Source organism: Notamacropus eugenii, chromosome 1 (genome assembly GCF_028372415.1).
Source record: "Notamacropus eugenii isolate mMacEug1 chromosome 1, mMacEug1.pri_v2, whole genome shotgun sequence".
In the NCBI taxonomy this organism is placed as follows: Eukaryota; Metazoa; Chordata; class Mammalia; order Diprotodontia; family Macropodidae; genus Notamacropus; species Notamacropus eugenii.
In genome coordinates, this window is record NC_092872.1 from 63,969,927 (window position 1) to 63,987,026 (window position 17,100).

The 17,100-nt window shown below is 39.5% G+C and overlaps 1 protein-coding gene across 5 annotated transcripts in view; it reads right to left on the bottom strand.

Annotated features, from left to right (window-relative positions):
• INVS (inversin) overlaps positions 1-17,100 on the bottom strand; it is a 244,110-nt gene that overhangs the window by 131,857 nt on the left and 95,153 nt on the right. Inside the window, exon 1 of one of the 5 annotated variants that reach the window (XM_072604540.1) lies at positions 16,173-16,241. The exons of the other annotated variants lie outside the window; for them this stretch is intronic. The gene's annotated coding sequence lies outside the window, so the exon portion shown is untranslated. Of the gene's footprint in view, positions 1-16,172; positions 16,242-17,100 lie in introns of those variants that run through there. 5 annotated transcript variants of the gene reach the window in all.

Sequence of the window (17,100 nt, forward strand, 5' to 3'; positions counted from 1 at the left end):
TTAGGTGATTTGTTAAGATGACACAGCTAGAAAGTAGTGGATCTAGGACAAGAAAATCCAGATCCTTTGACTCCAAGGTAAATCTTCTTTCTATTATTACAGTATGACTTTCCTTTAGTTTAAATTCTACATTTCTGCCCACTGTATGTACATATCATAAAGTTAATAAGCTAAGGGATAATAAGAGAGTCCATGCCCCAAATCAAACAACAGGGATTGAAATTAAATCAAGATATGACTATTGCAAATGAAGATGATGAAGAGGCTGGGCTTGCCAACATAGCTTTGTTACTAAGGAATTCATTTATCTGTAAAAGAAAGATTGCTGATTGCTAATTGAATAGAAAATGCCTATTTGGCATACCAAAGGACATTTCTATTACCATGGGATTTATAACTTTTTATAATATTCCTATTCTATCTCTCACGGCATGGAAAATACCTTAATATATTCCCTTTGTTAATTATGAAATAAAGATCTTCCCAAAAAAGAAATCCTCTCTCTTTTGTTGGTACCCACAAATATAGGGACTACTTGTCTTTTAAAAGTTCTGTTCTGTTCAAATAATCTTAAATGTTCTGAAAAAGAAATAAGCAGTGTCTCAGGAAGAAAAACATAATTTTAAAAGTGGTTGAGCACTAATAAAGGACCTTCAAAGGAAGGATTGCTAAAGTGTGGTTGCTGTAGCCATTGAGGACTTAAGTAAAAATGCACAAAATGACAGTCACAAAGATTTATTCACATAAGGGTGCAGCTTTAGAAAATCTAGCATAACAGATATTTTGATCTGTGCAAAAACAAATATAGGATCACATCCAGCAAAGTGGCAACGATGACAAAAGATGGAAACACTTAATATGTTGGAGGAGTTGTGGAAAAATAAGCACACTAATAAACGGTCTGTTGGCAGAGCTGTTAATTGATCTCATCATTCTGAAAAACACTGGAGAAAAGTGGAGAATATCCACCCCTCCCTTCTTTCATTGCAGAGATGGGGAAATATGGACATAGAATATTGTGTTTGTTGTCAGTCACGGTTGATTCTATTGAATTGATTTTTTTCTCTTTCATTTTAAATATTTGTTAAAAGGTAGGGCTCACTGAAGGAAGGAATGAGGTAGATATTAAAAATGAATGTACTACAAAAAAATAAAGACAAAAAAGGAACATATTGTAAAAACAAAAGAGATGTTAAAAAACAAATTAAGGAACGGGATCAGGGAGTGCTGAAGATAAAAGGGAGATTAGGAGGACAATGAATACTTTTTTGAAACTTCAAACAGATAGGTAAAGTCTTTGACATCATATAAAGGCAGAAGCAGGAGAAGTGAGACATAGAAATACGATGGCTAGGCAACCTTCAAGTCTGAATTTAGAGGTTTTACTGACAGCAACAGGAAAATCAGAGTGAATGGCACCAGCAATAGTTGTACCCCTTGTCAGTTGTACCACTTGTCAGTTGGTTTCTTCCCTGTCAACAATTTGCTACCTGTTCTTTCTCTTCTTGGTGTAATGTCTATTATGTTCTGTTGCTTGAGGGAAACCTTAGTCAGTGACTTCCTAGGAGAGTGGGGTTTATTTGTACATCCTGAGGAAGCTTCTTGAGACAGTCTACTGGGAAACCTCAGTGAGGTAACTAAAAAAACCTCAGTAACTAACAAGAGAGGTCTCTGAAGGCTACAACTTGAGTCAATCAGTTATGAATGGCTCCTGATAGCCACTCTGAGATTCTGAATAAGGGTCCCCTATGCATCCACTGTGACAGTGAGAAAGCTATGTGACTTAGACATAGGTATACTATTTCTTTAGAAAGGAAGTATGATATGGAGGCTAGAGAGCAAGCCTAGAAGGCCGGAAGACCCGCACTCAAGAATCACCTTTGACATATGATGGCTGTGTGATTCTTAACCTTTCAGCGCTTTAGGCAGCTTTCTAAGACTAGAGTTGGCAGAGAGGGTACCCAACTGCATTGTAAAGGGAGTTTCCATGATATCACATGTCCAGTCCCTGACCCTATCCTATAATATTTCTTGTTTTAAAAAAATTTAATTAATTTATTTAACTTTTAACATTCATTTTCACAAAATTTTGGGTTCCAAATTTTCTCCCCATTTGTCCCCTCCCCCCACCCCAAAACACTGAGCACTCTAATTGCCCCTATCACCAATCTGCCCTCTCTTCTATCATCCCTCCCTTCCCTTGTCCCCATCTTCTCTTTTGTCCTGTAGGGCCAGATAACTTTCTATACCCCTTTACCTGTATTTCTTATTTCCTAGTAGCAAGAACAGTACTCGACACTTGTTCCTAATACTTTGAGTTCCAACTTCTCTTCATCCCTCCCTCCCCACCCATTCCCTTTGGAAGGCAAGCAATTCAATATAGGCCAAATATGTGTAGTTTTGCAAATGACTTCCCTAATAGTCGTGTTATGTAAGACTAACTATATTTTCCTCCATCCTATCCTGCCACCTATTGCTTCTATTCTCTCTTTTGATCCTGTCCCTCCCCAAGAGTGTTGACTTCAAATTGCTCCCTCCTCTCATTGCCCTCCCTTCCATCCTCCCCCCCACCCTGCTTATCCCCTTCTCCCCCACTTTCCTGTATTGTAAGATACATTTTCATACCAAAAGGAGTGTGCATTTTATTCCTTTAGTGGAATGTGATGAGAGTAAACTTCATGTTTTTCTCTCACCTCCCTTCTTTTTCCCTCCACTAAAAAGTCTTTTACTTGCCTCTTTTATGAGAGATAATTTGCCCCATTCCATTTCTCCCTTTCTCCTCCCGATATATTTCTCTCTCACTGCTTAGTTTCATTTTTTTAAGATATGATCCCATCCTATTCAATTCACTCTGTGCTCTCTGTCTCTCTGTGTGTGTGCATGTGTGTGTGTGTAATCCCACCCAGTACCCAGATACTGAATAGTTTCAAGAGTTACAAATATTGTCTTTCCATGTAGGAATGTAAACAGTTCAACTTTAATAAGTCCCTTATGACTTCTCTTTGCTGTTCACCTTTTCATGTTTCTTTTCATTCTTGTGTTTGAAAGTCAAATTTTCTTTTCAGCTCTGGTCTTTTCATCAAGAATGCTTGAAAGTCCTCTATTTCATTGAAAGACCAATTTTTCCCCTGAAGTATTATACTCAGTTTTGGTGGGTAGGTGATTCTTGGTTTTAGTCCTAGTTCCTTTGACTTCTGGAATATGATATTCCACACCCTTCGATCCCTTAATGTAGAAGCTGCTAGATCTTGTGTTATCCTGATTGTATTTCCATAATTCTTGAATTGTTTCTTTCTAGCTGCTTGCAATATTTTCTCCTTGACCAGGGAACTCTGGAATTTGGCCACAACGTTCCTAGGAGTTTCTCTTTTTGGATCTCTTTCAGCAGGTGATCAGTGGATTCCTTGAATACTTATTTTGCCCTCTGGTTCTAGAATCTCAGGGCAGTTTTCCTTGATAATTTCATGAAAGTTGATGTCTAGGCTCTTTTTTTGATCATGGCTTTCAGGTAGTCCCATAGTTTTTAAATTGTCTCTCCTGGATCTATTTTCCAGGTCAGTTGTTTGTCCAATGAGATATTTCACATTATCTTCCATTTTTTCATTCTTTTGGTTTTGTTTTGTGATTTCTTGGTTTCTCATAAAGTCATTAGCCTCCATCTATTCCATTCTAATTTTGAAAGAACTATTTTCTTCAGTGAGCTTTTGAACCTCCTTTTCAGTTTGGCTAATTCTGCTTTTTAAAGCATTCTTCTCCTCATTGGCTTTTTGAACCTCTTTTGCCAATTGAGTTAGCCTATTTTTCAAGGTGTTATTTTCTTCAGCATTTTTTGGGTCTCCTTTAGCAAGGTGTTGACCTGCTTTTCATGCTTTTCTTTCATCTCTCTCATTTCTCTTCCCAGTTTTTCCTCCACCTCTCTTATTTGGTTTTCAAAATCCTTTTTGAGCTCTTCCATGGCCTGAGCCCACGGTATATTTATTTTGGATGTGTGGGATACAGAAGCCTTGACTTCTGTGTCTTTCCCTGATGGTAAGCATTGTTCTTCCTCATCAGAAAGGAAGGGAGGAAATATCTGTTCCCCAACAAAGTAACCTTCTATAGTCTTATTTTTTTTCCCTTTTCTGGGCATTTTCCCAGCCAGTGACTTGACTTCTGAGTTTTCTTCCCACACCCAACTTGCCTCCAGATCTGCCCAGCCAGCACTTGGAGTCTGAGATTCAAATGCTGCTCTGAAGCCTCAGGGCTTTGGGCGGGGGCAGGGCTGCTATTCAGTGTGAGATTGAGTTCAAGTGCTCAGGTGGGGGCAGGGCCACCGCATGGGGCTCAGTTCCCTCAGGGGGTTTATGCAGAGACCTTCAACAATGGATCCAGGCTCCTGCCTGCTTGGGCAGCCCCTGTCTGCTGCCACGTCCCGCTGCTGCCTCCTGAGGGGGCCTGAGTTATGGGGACACCCCACCCCCCTCTCGACCAGCCAAAGAGACCCTCTCACCGACCCTTGTCACCTGTGGGTGGAAGGACCTGCGTGGCCTCTGGAGATTCTGTCCCTGAAGCCTGCTTGGATCTGCTCCTCTCAGTGCCGCGTGGCCAAGGCAGGGCTGGGCTCCGGGTTTGGTGCGTGATGGACCTTTTGCATAAGGTTTTCAGGGCTCTTTGGAACAGAAATCTCCTCCACTCTGTTGTTGTGTGGCTTCTGCTGCTCCAGAATTTGTTGGGAGTTCTTCTTTACAGATATTTTTTGGGCTGTGGGTTTGAAGCTAGCATATGTGTGTCTTTCTACTCCGCCATCTTGGCTTCAACCCCTATAATATTTCTTTAACTTTTTTACTTTTAGCATATACATTACTATACAGTAATACATTATTTATGAATAATTATTATTTAGCATATATATCACATATGTTATTATTATTAATAAGCTACTGTTTACGTAGTGCTTTAAGCTTCGCAAAGTCCTTTATATATTTCATTTGATTCTAATAATAACCCTGAGATAGACGTTTTTATCATTGTCATTTTGCAAATGAGGAAACTGAGGCTAAAAGAGCTTAAGGGGCTTGCCCAATGCCCCACAGCTAGTAAATGCCTGAGGTGGAATTCAAATTCAGTTCTTTTTTCATTTCAAACTCAGTGCTTTCTCCACTGTGCCACCAAGCTGCCTAGGGAAGCAAAATTATGCTGTTATTTTAATAAAGTTTTATTTTTATAAAAAACATAAATATTGACAGAGTTGTATGCTTTATCTTATAAATCTCAGTTTTCCACATTCCTGGGTATGGTAGAGGCAACTTGCTTTCCAGAACTGATTGTCAAATTTTCAGTGTATACATTTTACACCTTGGAAATCCTCAAGTGTTACAAATTAGAGCTTCATTTATCGTTTTATTGATTGTCTTGATTTAAGAAAATGCTGCAGAAAATGTTAATGTGTCTTGTACACATTTTTTTCCTATCTGTAGAGCCTGTTGTTAACTTTTACCATCATATCAATGTACGTGCCCTCTAGAGACAGTCAAGGAAATGTTTTTGCCCCAGAACTCTGCTGCCCACCCCAGTGGAGTGGGAAATGGAGCCAGGCATTTTCAGTATTCTTCACCTGTCTGCCTCCAGGCTGGGTTTCCTCACACTCAGCTCTCAGCAGGGTGGATTGGCACGAAGAGCACCAGATCCCTTTCCTTCTTCACTCTTGGTGCCAATTTTCTGTTCTCCCATAGATTGCTTCTTTAGTTCTTGTTTCTCTTGGGCACTGATTATTATGATGCCCAGTGCTCTGATGTCCCACTCACCTTGCCCTGCCCCTTGATATCTCTTGTTTTCTGTTCACTAATCTGGTTTCTAATAACTTTGTGGCCTCTTCTTTTCTGTGTACTTGGCTTTGCCAGTCCTGACTACACCTTGTCCCTAAAACCTGTGGGACCCAAGACCTAACATTAGTATAGAATCAGGAAGCACTGTGGTCCTGTGGGGTTTTTCAAACTGTCAAAGTTGATAATGAATCCTTGGGGCCAATAAGCAGGTTTTATAAATCCAGAACCCATTGGAGGCTACCAGGCCTTTTCTAGAGTGTCCCTGTGTGCCCTTGCCCACATAGAATATTTTAATGGGAACTCCACCCCCAACACAGACACAGACGCACAGACACAGACACAGACACAGACAGACAGACAGACACAACAGAGGTGATAATCCACCAGTTTAGCCTTCTGTCCCCAGCTTGCGCTGTAGCCCAATCCCTAATGAATGTTTTCCTAAATCTTAATGACAGATCTTTGCTCACCCTCTATACTGCTAGAAAGGAAGGATCTGAGCAGAGAGAGGATAAAACAAGTGATTGAGGACCTAATCTGGTTTGAAAATGTGGAATGTTATGGAAAGTCCTTTTCTAGAAAAGAGTATAAGTGATGCTGAGTATACATCCTCCATGGATCAAAGAGGTTTCCTCTACTACCACCTAGATTTCCAGGGTAGACAAGTTTTTCCAACTTAGAGAGCTGCATGGCCTTGAGAAGGTCTCACTGTAGCCATAAATACCTCCCTTTGGGGTTAGGTCTCTTGAGAAGCACAGAGAAGGCCCTCCCAGATATAGAGCATAAACAAAAACCCAGTAAGATACACAGACAAAGCTAGTCTAAAAACATTTTCAGGGAAGATCCTTAGTCCTCCTCCCCAAGCAAGACTCCCCAGAGGATTAGACTGGGCACTCAATAGCACTGTGACAGGTCATGCAGGCCCTTAACTGTGACAAGATGCCTGTTTGATAGAAAGCCACTGGCAGGGTGAAAGGAAATGAAACTCTGGACTTAGGTACTTAAAATGAATTATATGAACTTGAATTATTTTATGTCCCTTGGCAAACAATAAAAGTGATAGGGATTAAATCTGGGGAAAAATATTTAGTAAAGAGAAAAGTGATCATCCTAATTTTTGTCCTAGGTAGCTATCCACTATCCATACTACTACTAAGAAGAGTGGTTCCCTATCTAAGGTTAGATAGACTTGACTAGAATGACCCAGTCAGCCATAGGACTATGGGGCTGGTATGATTTAAAAGGATCTCTGTGGCTGTTATATCAGTGAAATCATTTAAGTGTGTGCACAATGACTCATAAGATCTCATATAACAAATACTCAACTCCAACCACAACATGAACATTTCCGTATGCATGGTACAAGGAAACTAAACAAAGGAACAACCTTGCAGGTACTGAGTCATTTGAAGCAAATCACAGAAACAGGAGGGACAAACAGGAGGGAAGATAATGAAGCAAGGGAGTGGAGGTCAAATTGGAATGGCACATGAACACCATCAACAAAAGAAACTCCCAAAAGCAGACAGTCCTCTAGTTACAATCGTTACAGGGGCTACATTCATCTGAGAAGAGAAGAGGATTTTGGTGGTACAAATGTTGAAGATTAATTGCAGGTCCAACTTTAGGAAAAAGGAGGTTGGTCAGGGAAGGAGGTTGCTCAAGAACTTGAAAAATGATGACCATGAACTTACCAACAATTCCTAATGGAGTATTTCCATTAGGACTCATAGCAACCTTGCATGGAAGTGACTATAAAAGTTGAGATGGAGGCTGCACTGTTGTCCTAGACAATAGGGCACAAATGACCATCATGTTGTAGTCATTCTATGAGAGATACCTGAAGAAAATAAATATCTATATCGTCTCTTGAAGGTTTTGACCTCAAAAGGGTAAGGTGATAAAAAACCATCCATATGTGGGATATATTGAAGTAACTTTGGAATTTCCTGAAGCTATTTCTTGTGTATAAGGCAACGGGCATTGTTGTTCTTCTATGCCTATGGCCAAGGAAAATAAGGAGAACATCAGCTTTAACTGGAATAAATTCCACTCTATTCAGGATACTGTCAGAATTTTGCAAGCAGCAGAGTTTAACTCAGTTCAAACCAGCCAGCTTGAATTATCCATGAAGCATGAGTAGAAGCATGCAGGAAGACAGAGATAGTTAGCAAAAATGGATGGCAGCCAAGACTTGCCCTTTCAACCTTTGAATTGGAGTCAGAGAAATCTGACTTTGGGCATCCCCTGGTAGACAAGGAGTGATTGAGACAGAAGCTCAGCAACAGAACGTTTGTTCTCAATATGCAAGAGTAGGACCTGCATTGTGGCCAAAGAACATCAACAGTGATGAGAATGAAGGATGGAAAGATATAAGTATATTGACTATGGAACTCATCTTTCTCTAAAATTATATCAGTTCCAAAACTCAGACCTCTTCAGTATCCCTTGCCTCTGGGGCCCTTCCCTCCCTCTGATTGGAGAGGAAAGAGGTTGGATATCTAAGAGCTCCTCCCAGATCCTCTATTTAAGGAAGGGACCTGAGGCAGCCATCTCATAATTTCTCAGCTGCCTACCTTAGGTCTTCATCATGCTTCCACACTGGTACCACAATCTCTTGTTTTTTAGTTTTTAGGGGGTTTTTTATGTGTTGCCTATTAGATTGAGTTCGTGGAGGGCAGGGATTGTTTGTATTCCTAGCAAAATGTGTAGCACATAGTAGGGATTTAATAAATGTTTACTGACTGATCACAAACAAAAAAGAACCAAAGTGAATCAATATTCCATACCAAGGGTTCAAGATGCCTTACTTTGTTTCTTAGGCAAGTATAGTGCTGGGCCTGCATTTGAATTCAAATCTGATCACAGATACTAACTGTGTGGCCCTGGGAAAGTCACTTAACCTGCTAAAAGAATCAAGTGCCAATTCCTTGAAGGCACTTGAGTGTCAGTACTATGGTGGAAGCAACCTTGAGCAACCAAAAACCATACCAGACTGTCATTTATCACACATGTGGTCACAGGAAGCCGTCAGAACTACCCAAGGCACATCTTTCTACAGCCCTTAAAACTCTAGATGATGATTCTGGATATTTAGTTCACGAAAGGACTCTAAAAACAGGAAAAATAGATTTTACTGGCCAAAGATAGCCACAGATACCACAAAGAAGTGAGAGACTTCTGTTCAATGCATGCAAAAAAAGTACTAATTACAGATGTTACATGCATGCATATGGAGAACATAAGCACTAGAAAACGTTTAGAACTTGTTTACATTGCCATTTTATGGCTGGAAGAAGAAAGTAAAAACGTGTCATACATTTGTGGTAACTGACCATTTCACAAGGTATGTATAGGCATAGCCAACATGTGAACTTCCTGCCAGAATCTGTTTGGACCAAGGCAGAGATTTTGAATTTATGCTACTCAAGGAAATGTTAGCTTTGGCTGGTATTAAAAATAGTGTCTTAACATCCTCAAGGGGACTCACAACCTGACCGCACACCGAATGGCATGGCAGGTGTATGGAGACCAGAACATCTCATGTTACATTGGCTTTTATAGCACATTACAATCTGGCTCCGACCTATCTCTCTAGGTTGATTTCACTGATAGAACATATTCTATGTTCTAGTCACACTGTACACAAATACAATATTCCATCTCTTGCCTTTTCTCTGGCTGCCCCACATGCCAGAATGCTCTCCCTTCTCCCCTCTGTCTCCTAGAATCCTTGGGTCCATTCAAGGGGCTCAGTCCAAGTGCTACTTCCTATACAAGGCATATTCTGACCTCTCCAGCTGTCAGTACTCCCCTTGACAATTACTTTGTATTTACTTTGCATCTGTTTTATATTTATTTGTGTTCATGTACGTGTTGTTTCCCTCCAAGAGGATGTGAACTCTGTGAGGGCAGGGACTGGTTTTGTAACCCCAGTCCCTAGCACAGTGCCAACACTAGGAAGAAGGTGCTTAATAAGTGCTTGTTGAATTGAATATAACATTGCCTCCCTTGTCCCAGTCAAATGAGAGGGCAAGGATGGAGGAAAAGAAAAGAGATGGTCTCTTCAGGACCAATGTCTGCAGAAACCCTACTTATTACTCCACTTGGGGCTGCAGCTCCTATTTACTGCCATGATTGATTTAGAAGACTACTTTTATGGATATTAAAATAATATATCTCAAGTATATCCTGCTATGGCTTAACCCCGCCCCCCCCCCCCCAATTTTTATACAAGGCACAGAGAGGACTCTTTGTCATCTTGTTCAGTAACTTAGGAGACCACACTGTTGCCCATGCTCCTCCTCACTGATCATCACAAACAACTCAAAATTCTGAAATATCTAGAATTGGCAGTTTTCTCTCATTTTTGAGATTTGTGGCTTATCTCTTTTGCCTTGCTTTTATATGGAGCCAACAAACTATTCTGTTCTACTTGCTACATCGACAGTTTGACCCACTCCCAGGGTAATCTTAACTAGCTCAGATGTGTGTACAAGCCCTAAAGGGCCATTACCCAATGAAAAGCTATCCTGATCCCATTCAAAACTCAGCCATGAGCTAGCCAAAGATTTAGCTTCTGTGGGGATTTTCTAAGGGAAAAAAGGGGATTATATGCTCTCTTCACATTGCCCTTATGATTTTTCCATAGATTTGTTAGAGATCCTTGAATGTCTGACATAGATATCAGTAAAATGGGGGCAATAGCAGCACCTACTTCACAAAGTTGCTTTGAGGATCAAATGAGATATATAGAAAGGGCTTTGTAAACTTAAAAGTACTATTTAATACAAGATGGCTGCATAGATATAACTTGAAAAAAAGTGAATGACCCAGAAGTTGCCTAGCCATGCCAGTGATCTTGGGTTACAGATTCAATACAGCCTGTGCCCCTTTAGTACTTTTCTGTGTCTCGAACTCAAGGTCTTTTGTCAATCACAGAACAGCCACAGATACATCAAAGAAAAAAAATACCAAAGTCCTTCCCTCAACAACTTCCCTCTGAGGAGGAGTGATTTGGCAGAATACAATAGAAAGTCAAAAGAGAAAACACCTGGGGACTCCCTTGGATTTATACAATCTACTACTACATTTGGGGGAATATATTCTGGTGGATATGTTCTACTGAATGTAAGAAGGCTAGATGATCATCCAAGAAGACCATCAAAAATATTAAGAAAGTTCTAGAAACAACATTTACAAGATAGTAGAAGTCACAGGACCACAGATTTGGAGATGGGAGAGTCCTTTGAAATTATTTAGTCCAATACCTTCATTTGGGAAATGCAGAAACAGTTGCTTATAGAGATTAAGTGTCTAACACAACTTGCCCATCCACACTATGCTATTTGTGACCCAGAAGAATGATCTTGAAATGATATGTCCCTCAACCAGAATCACCAGCCAGCTGATACAGACCGGACAGCCAGCCAAAGGGAAAGAGAATTTCAGGGAGCAGAGGGGCAACAGTTTCTACAGCTACAGTGATCCATGAGAATAATGGTTGAGGAAAGACCATTGGATTTGGTGATGAGGTCACTGGAGATTTTTAACAGCAATTTCAGCAGGAGGTGTGGTTGCAGGGGGGAGGGATTAGAAAAGGGAGAAATCATTTTAGAGGGTGGTTAAGGAAGGACCCAATATTCTTATCTGCTCACAGGAAATAACCTGCCATTCCCTTTCCCCCAAACACACATACACACACACACACACACACACACACACACACACACACACACACACACACACACACACACACACACACACACACACACCCTTTGAAAGGTCTTCCTAGGTCATCAAGTGGTCTTCCCCTCTACCATTTTCTCTAGATGAATTAGCTTAGGAAGGAGTGGGAATAATATCCCACAATTTTTATTAATTTTGGTAATCTCTAGTAATCATAAAACCATTTATTCATCAAGATTAATAGCTTCTAATAAGAGCAACAACATGATTAATTTATGAGGAAGTTTCCACATTCTCAAATAGCAATTCTGAAATTAAAAAAAAATACAACTTTTATGCATGAATACTAAAAAGGATTTGTGATTTTTGTTTCAGTGTATAAAACTCCCAGTGTGGGAACTCCCCTCATAAAAATAGATCACCACCCTCAAAGCCCATCACCATACTCATAACGCTTTATAAGAGATAATTCTTTGGGAGATGAATCACATAGAAGTTAAGTGACTTTACTAAGGCTTTGAATCAGTCTTTCTGACTCCAAACCTAATAATATGATGCTGCATCTTTTTTATAACCTTTTAAAAATAAGTGAAGTGATTTCACTTGGGCAAACTGTAGCTTAAAACATATAGTGAGTTAGGTAGCACTGTGTAGAGAGAGCTGGATTTGGATTTGGAAAGACCTGAATTTGAATCCCGCTTCAGATACTAGCTGTATGACTAGGGGCAGGTCACATAATGGTAACTTTTCTCAGCCTCAGTTTCCTTATTTATAATGGGGGGGAGGGGTTAGACTCAATAGTCTTGAGGGTCTCTTCTGGATCTAAATCTATGATTATATGATCCTGTAGCTATTCTCATTAGTTTACATTGTTAATAACACATTAATAGTTTCTGTTCTTCTCTATTTGTACTTACATTCTATTCTGTTGTAGAACTCCTTTGAATCATTTCAAATTGGTTGAAATTATATTCTATAAATATGGAGGAGTCAATTACAGAGAAGAGTTGAATGTATATTCCCAAACTCAAGAACTATTTGGTTCCCATTTATTACCATCAGCTTGCCTTTTTGCCAGGTTTTTGTGGGATTCTATATATGTTTGTTTATGTGACAAACTGTAAACCTTATTATTGCTTGTAACTAACCAGGATACTCATAACTGCTCCCAGAAGCTAATATATGCTCAGTGCATTCGAAGAAATTTATAAATGCTTTTAGAGAACAACAGTCCTTTAAATTAGATTTGTATGCAGAGCATATGTGTCTGTGCTACAAATTCTGCTTTTGTATTCAACATTTATCAAGATTAAGTTTGTTCATATTACCCTTACAAGGATTTACTTAAATTTAAAGTACTTTACTTGGTCTCAAAGAGATAGTTTTAAGCGTATTGCAGTTAGAGGGCAATTTAATTTCCTTCATCCCACCCATACCCCAGTCCCGGGGGCATGTTACAAGAAATGCATGTAGGGTTAGAGAAGAGATTGTCTCAAACAGGAAAGGAATAAGAAATTGTATACCACTGGTGCTTGGCATTTAAAATCTAATCCTTTTATTTATTCCAATATGTTAAAAGATTAAGTCTCTTGGGCATTATTTTTTTTAAATAAAATAAAGAACTTATTTAACTCTATCATTTTTCATCCATTGGCTTATTTCCTGTTAATTTGAAAACGTCTTATTTAAAAAAAGAACCTGACTTCCACATAGCAGTCCAAAAAAAAAAAAAAAAAGGTTGCCAAATATCTATCCAGAATTATAAAATATTCCATCTGGGTTAGTTGATGCTCCTAACAACAACAAAAACCCATCTACTTCATTAATAACTAATTATTAAAAAATTGCTTGCCACTGTCTAATAACAATGCAATCATTTAAGACCCCCTTGCTCCCAAATAAACCAACCATAGGTTGCCATTTCCCATTTTTAATCTCCTTTGACCAGTTTATTTGCTGAAAAAGAGGACATTAAGAATCATCTTGGATGTGTAATATGTGCTTCCTCACATAACAGGGTATGAAAATATCATTAAAGTTGCAGAGATTCATTATCCAAAGGGATGTCTAATTTTAAAATAAGAGATAGCATATGTTCATCTATTTTACTTCACCATCCATTACTTTATAAAAAGAGCTTTTCATTTGCCTGCCTGCCTCCTGGATTCTAAAGCCTAACTCTCCCTCCTTCCCTTCAGTATGAATAAGGCTGACATTTGACAGCTTCACCCAGCTGACAGGGTTACCCAACAGCCCACCCTCCCTATTCTCAATCCAATTAGACCTCTAATCCTCCAGATGAAAGGCCCAACTACTCACGTTCCTCATGACAAGGACAGCTATTGATTCCTTGTCACTACAGTTAACACCTTCTCTGTTGAGGTCACTCTGACAGAAGCAAACCCACCAAATTAGACAGCACTTTATCTGCCCCAGAGGCCAAATGGCACAACAAGTAAAGGCTAATAAATGGTATAAAAATGAACAAATCATAACATTATGACAGGCTGATCGTTGCCAGCAGCTTCCCAGCTCAAGCTTGATGTTCTACGAGCCTTCCTCCTTCTCTTTCTCCTCCGCTCAAGCTCCAACTTTGACTGAATTAAAGGCCAGAACAATTAAGGCATTTGACCAGCAAAGATAAGCCAATTGAAGTATCATCCAGGGACAGGAATGTCAATAGCTGACTGCCATTTGTCAATACACACATTCTAGAGATGCAAATGCTTATGTCTTTCCTCTCCACTAGGCTGCACTGACTCTCTTCCCCTAGAAAGTCAGCTCCAACAGAAACTGCAGAAATTAACCTGAAAATACAGCAGAAAGCACCAAAGGGGGAAGTGTGCTATTGAGCACATCAGCGACACTACTGGGGTGGAATTGCCTAAGCCTAGCGAGAAGCTCATTAACTTATTGGCCCTAGAAATTTGGATATGCTGGAAGGCAAAACTATTCTTTGCTTCACCCCCACCTCACCCTCCAAATCCCAGAAAAAAAGGAAAATCCATCCAATGTTAGATGCCTAAAATAGTAATTTTTTTCAGTTAGAAGTATATAAAGTATATAAGATGCAAAATATGGCCAATGCTGAGGGACCAATTAGGAGAATTTTATAAAAGTACCAATTTGAGAAACAGATTTCTAAATTGCATGAACCATCTTAAGGTTCTGAGAAACTTATAGTGATATTAAGATACAGAGCAACAATAAAAATCCAATTTGGATTTATGTTAATTTCATTAACACCTACAATTTAAAACATCCATCTGTACTTACAGAAACTATTTCTGTTCCAAGAATCTTATCCAACATAGAGTAGGAAAAAATTAATAAGATTTCTGCTTATCCAATATTAATTTCTCAAAAAAAAAAGATTTTTAAAAACATATTTTGGTCCTAGAGTCAAAAGGCCTGTATTTGAAATGACTCTCTGACACCTAGTATCTGGGGAAATCCTTCACAAGTCATTAAATTTCTCTGAGTCTTGATGTCCCCATCTTTAAAGCAGGGACAATATTACTTGTGCTACTTAGGATCAAGAATCTAGAACTGGGGTGGCTTTTTAATCATCTGAATCCAACTCTAGCATTTTACAGATGAGGAAAAGTAAGGCCCAGACACATTAGGTGACTTTTTCCTAGTTCATATTTTATGATATTTTTGGTTGAAAGGAGCTTTGTGTCTTAGAGTGTTATACAAAGGTAAGAAAATAATATATCCTGCAGAAGAGATTGCTTTTCTTTTGTTTATTAACTAAACCAATTTTGAGAAATCCAATGGGAGGGGAGGATTTTTTAGTACCTTAAAATTCTGACCTTTGTCCACATGTATGAGTCAATGGTGTACATGCCTACTTCAACAATGTGGAAGTATAGAATCTCAGAGTTAGAAGGGACCATATTGGTCAAAAGCCCAACTTCCTATCCAAGAGGCTTCTTATAGCCTGTTCCACACATGTTGCACCTTTATCACATGAATCTCTGCATAAGCTGATAAACAGGTAAATTCATGCCTTCTGCTGCCCCATTTATTAGCCCATCTTTTCATTTTCCACAAATGCACCTATGGAGCTGCCCTGAGCCATGTATTCTGAAGACTACTGAGCACAATGGCATAGCTCCAAAATGGTTTACAGGGTTAGAAAGGAGATGCAACAGGTAGTTTGTAGCAGTTTAAAATCCTGCTTTTGAACCTAGTGTCCTGAAACTGTCACCAACACATCTCCCATGGCATGGACTCAGGTGACTGAAGATCACACAGACATTTTTCATGATGGGTAGAAACATTTCAAAGGTGGTAATGAGTTTAAAATATTGTATCTCTGTTCCTAGCATTTGTTCCCAGTTGGTTAATTCTGTGTATTATGTGTAGTTCTTGCCATCAACTTTTGGTGGGTTTGTGGCAATATAGGGCTGAGAAACATAAGGGAGCACAGGACAGACAGGAAGTTAACTTGTCACTGAGATTACTGGTGAAGAAACAATAACTGATGGGGTATGAATTTCTACTGAGCTATTTAGGAGGGGTCCAGATAGAAGAAAAGTTGCTGTTGGCAAGGAAGGTGGGTGGTAAGCAGAGATCAGTTTTTACTTGGTAAGGAGAGAGCATTTGGTGAATTTGTAGAGTGTATAATGGGGAATAGATCTGAAGAATTTTAGAGGTTGTAGACTATCTGCTTACAGTATCTGGTCTTTGATCTCCTCTCCTTATGATCTCGTTGTGGTGTGTGGGTGCTCACTGGTATCTGTAGGCTCATGTTCATGGCTTGCAGTGTTCCACTGTTCATGCACAGTGTGTGCCCCTAGTGATGAGCAATAATGAAAGGTGTGGTCAGTCTGGGCTTGCCCTTCCTACCTGAATTGTACCATTAGAGCTTGTTTCTGGTTTCTTACCTCCAGAGAAAGGGCTCTGAGAGCACTGGGCTTAGCTAACCACTGGATGCTGTCAACATATTTAATCTCTTGGTTAGGGTTCCCATTTTTCCACAACTAATGACATCAGTTTTCTGGCATCTACCCCCATGTTCCATCCACTTTCTTCACTATTTCTTTGCAACCTTTGATTAAGCTACTTGATTAATGTTTTAGTCTGAAGTTTCCTTTTAGGAAGGAAGCTGGTCAGTGGGGCGAAGCAAGAGAAAGACTAGGTCATATCACGCTCTTAGGACCTTAAAGTTGAAAAACCTTTTGAGGTCACCTGGTCCCATTTCCTACCCAATGAAGGGATTTCTCGATAATATTCCCAGTAAATGATCATCTACCCTTTGCGTGCATCCTTCCAGTAAAAGAGAGCTCTCTACTTAATAAGGCAGCTCGTTCACTCTAAATCCTATAGAGCTGAGTTCAGTTAATAAGTCTCCTTATCGCTTCTACCCACTCATTCTACTTCTGTCCTAAAACTACACAAAGTAGCTAATGCCTTTTCCACATGACAACCTTTGAAACATTTGGAGAAAATGACGAAGGCCTTCCTAAATCTTGTTTGTGATTCCCAGTCTGTAGCACCTGGCATGTTGCCTTGTACATATTTCAATAGTTTTGGGATGAACAAATATATTTATTCTTGACATGATTGCTTGTTAATATGATCTAACAAGCAAAAAGTCAAC